General features: G+C 40.2%; 1 pseudogene; it reads left to right on the forward strand.

Moving 5' to 3' along the window:
- The first annotated feature begins 349 nt into the window (after positions 1 to 349).
- LOC101351906 (olfactory receptor 10S1-like) lies at positions 350 to 1,345 on the forward strand (annotated as a pseudogene).
- Positions 1,346 to 4,317: the final 2,972 nt, after the last annotated feature.

Genomic DNA, 4,317 nt, shown 5'->3' on the forward strand with positions numbered 1-4,317 from the left:
ATTCTGGAACATATGCAAAAAATCTATACCTAAAATGAGAATGTGTACTGCATTCCATGCTTATATTGCCATTATTTAAGAGGTGCATTTCTCCAAATTATCCTGACAGGCCTTTATGTGCCTCACAAACATTGCAGATCCCACACTGAAAAGACTCATTAGGAAGGAGTCTTTCAATAAGGAATAGGCAGCAAGAAAACACTAAAACAGGGACATAACAGTGAAATAACACTGTGTATCTTTCTCCCACTGAGGGAGCAAGACCAAGATGGCTTGGCCCAATGGATAATAATATTTCCGGAGAGGTAAATGACTATTTCTTACATCTGTTGATGTCAGTTTTGCTGCAAGGAGATAACTAACCACTCTGGATGAGAAAATGGCTGTGGAGACAGAGTACCTCAACCAGACTATGGTGAGCTACTTCTTCCTTGAGGGTCTGATGTACACAGCTGAACATCCTTCCCTCTTCTTCCTCCTCTTCCTCCTCATCTATAGCATCACCTTGGCTGGGAATCTCCTCATCCTCATAATTGTGGGACTGACCCTCATCTCCGCTCCCCAATGTACCACTTCCTTGGGCACCTGTCCTTCCTGGGTGCATGTTTGTCTACAGCGACAGTACTCAAGGTAATGGCAGGTCTCCTGACTCTGGATGAGAAGTGATCTCCTTTGAGGGCTGTGCTGTCCAACTTTACTGCTTTTACTTCCTGGCCAGCACTGAATGCTTCCTGTATACTGTCATGGCCTATGACCATTACCTGGCTATCTGTCAACCCCTGCATTACCCAGTGGCCATGAAGAGGCAAATGTGTGCAGGGCTGGCTGGGATCACTTGGGCCATACGTACTATACACTCTGCAATCCATACCTCCCTCACCTTCCGCCTGCTCTACTGTGGACCTCACCACATTGCCTACTTCTTCTGTGACATCCCGCCTGTGCTGAAGCTAGCCTGTGCAAACACCACCATCAACAAGATTATCATGCTTGCCAACATTGGCATTGTGGCTGCAGGCTGTCTGATCCTCATCGTCATATCCTACGTCTTTATTGTGGCCACTGTGTTGCGGACTCGAACAGCCGAGGGCTGACAGTGTGCCTTCTCCACATGCACTGCACACCTCACAGTGGTGCTCTTGTACTACATGCCACCTGTGTGTATCTATCTGCAGCCTTGCTCCAGTGGGGCAGGAGCTGGGGCCCCTGCTGTCTTCTACACAATGGTCACTCCAATGCTCAACCCTTTCATTTATAGTCTGCGGAACAAGGAGGTGAAGCAAACTCTGCAAAGGCTTTTGTGCCAAGGCTCTCAGAGTCTCCAGCAGGCAGCCCAGCCCCCTAACCTCACTGTGACTATCTTATTTGCCTGCTAGGAAAGCAACTATTCACTTATCAAAATAGGGAGGGAATATCATTCAACTGGAAATCAGAATAACTGAGTTTCAGCTCAGCCACTAACATTTTTATTCCATTGGCTAAGTGACGTACCTCAATGCCTCTATAATAAATTTTATAAAATAAAAGGATCCAGTTAGGTGATGTCTTGGTTATCTCCTAGGTCTCAGTTGTATGGCTCAGTGGTATGTGAAATACTATTCATATTCTCATTTATTTTAGTTATTTTTTACTTTTTATGAAATAATTCTATTAAATATATGAGACATGTAAAGGAATACTGATAACATAAGTTTAAGGTACAAACAATAAAACAAACCTTTGTATAACCATCATCAAGCTTAAAAAATAAACCATAGTTTTTGGATGATAAAATATAATTTCAAGGAGAATATTGACTTTCCCAAGATCATTTAGAATGTCAGAGATAAGCCTGTAACTCTTTAGCTTATAAGATTTAGCATTATATTCATTACCTTTACTCTCCCACTTCAGATAGTATATGACACAGGGCATACTGAAGGGTAGAAATAACATGGATTTTGGGTTAGTTGGATCCACCAGTCACTAGATGTAGACTCTTGTGCAAATTTTATAATGCTTCAGTTTTGGTCTCCTCTTCTGAAAGTAACAGTAATAACTGTGTCATGGACTGAATTGCGTCCCCCAAAAATATGTGTATCAGTTTGGCTAGGCCATGATTCCCAGTATTGTGTGATTGTCCAGCATTTTGTCATCTGATGTGATTTTCCTATGTGTTGTAAATCTTGCCTCTATGACGTTAATGAGGGGGGATAGGCAGTGGTTATGTTAATAAGGCAGGACTCAATCTACAAGATTGGATTGTGTCTTGAGTCAATCTCTTTTGAGATGTAAAAGAGAGAAGCAAGCAGAGAGATGGGGGACCTCATACCACCAAGAAAGCAGTGCTGGGAGCAGAGCGTGTCCTGTGGACCCAGGGTTCCTGCATGGAGAAGCTCCTAGTTCAGGGGAAGATTGTTCACAAGAACCTCCCTCAAGCCAACAGAGGAAGCCTTCCCCTGGAGCTGACGCCCTGAATTTGGACTTCTAGCCTACCAGACTGTGAGAGAATAAATTTCTCTTTGTTAAAGCCATCCACTTGTGGTGTTTCTGTTATAGCAGCACTTGATGACTAAGACAAACTGCTTTGCATGAATTTATGAGGACTAAATGAAATAATTATGTAAACTACCTGGTGCAAAATACAAGCTCAGTCTCTTACCAAGCAAGCTAGAGAAGTCAAAGAGCTTAGTATACAAGCTAAGTTTGAACAAACTGTCTGTCCAAGCTCGGCAGGGTTTTGATATCTTCACTGAACAAACGTTTATACAGCAGCTACCCCCAAAAAAAAAAAAAAAGACATCTCTAGATTCAGGTGACAAAGATAACTCGAGGTTTAAGTGAAGGCAGCTTCCCGTATAAGAGGGAGGAATCATGCTATGTTCAGAGAAGTGAGTGGATGAGTCTAAACCATACAGAGTTTCAGCTCAGCCACTAACTCTTTTGGTCTTGAATTCCTGATTAAAAAGTTTAGATCATGCATTAGTCACACTACTATTTATTTCTCCTCTTAATCTTCATCTATAACCTCTAGAAATAACTAGAAATATCCTCATCCTGGGAAGTCACATACTTTAAATGGTGAATTATTAGATAAATGAGAAGAGAGAAAAAGGGGACAGGTTCTAGAGTGACCAATCAATAGACTATTAAAACATCCTAGACATGACAAAGTGTGGTTAACTTGGGCAATGGCATTAGAGATGAAAGGCGTTGTATAGGATTAAATTACAGATATTTTAAAGGAAAAAAATAATTTTCTCCTTTTAGATATTTCTATTTTGGGGTTTGATTTGAGATTTAGGAGACTTGGTGTATTTATACGATTACAGGCTTACTTGAAATTTAAAGGGAAAGGGACAAAGAATTAGTAATAATTAAAATGAAAAATTACTTTGCAAAAATATGAGAACTACAATAGGCTATCATTTTCCCTGCCTCTTACAATGAAAAGAGTACACAAACTGGTATTTTTCTTATAATAAAAATCTCTCAAATGGACAGGGAACAAAAGCATTATTTGGATAGGGGAATTTACAGGGTAGGACATGCTACAAGAATGACTAAGCATTCTCACTATTGGTCATTCTGTGACATGGAATTTCTGAGGCAGAAGTTTAGCAGTACTTCTGAAGATAGAGTGTGCAAAGGAAACGATAATGCACAAAATCCTCATAAATAAAGGACTTCTAGAGTAGCAGTGTATTCAAATAACGAATATGCAAGTGGTTCATGATTTCAGGCAACTTTACTGATAACGTGAAGATCTGTAACACTTATAGCTTTGTTCCTCCCTCACTGGCAGTGCTCACTAGAGCACAAGTACTGGAATTTAATAAAATAACATTTCTTTTAAAATATTCTATCACTTTTAGTTTTCACTACAAGTTTATTATTTTAATTACTTTACTATTACTAGTAGTTCTGTCATATAAATTAAGGTAATTGTCTGAAAACACTAAAACAAAGATGACCTAGATTGTAGAGAAATTATGATGAAGGAATGCTTGCCTAGGGATGTTGTGGAAGCATATAAGCCTTGGAATTAGATATTCAAGGACCAGTTTTACCATACAGTCCACCCTCCATATCCGCGGGTTCCACATTCATGAAATCAACCAACTGTGGGCATAAACTGTTCAGAGAAAAAGAAAGTTCCCAAAAAGCTAAACTTGAATTTGCCTCATGCAGAGCACTCCGCTGAATCCACGTGACTAAAGTGGTGTGTAGGCATACCCTGCAGTAGCCTCCAACCATTTCACAGATTCTCACTTTCTCTCCAGCACTCAGTTGGATCATTGTTCACCTGGAGTCTTGTCATTATTCCTTAAACAGTAC

This window comes from Trichechus manatus, unplaced genomic scaffold (genome assembly GCF_000243295.1).
Source record: "Trichechus manatus latirostris isolate Lorelei unplaced genomic scaffold, TriManLat1.0 scaffold00227, whole genome shotgun sequence".
NCBI classification, from domain to species: domain Eukaryota; kingdom Metazoa; phylum Chordata; class Mammalia; order Sirenia; family Trichechidae; genus Trichechus; species Trichechus manatus.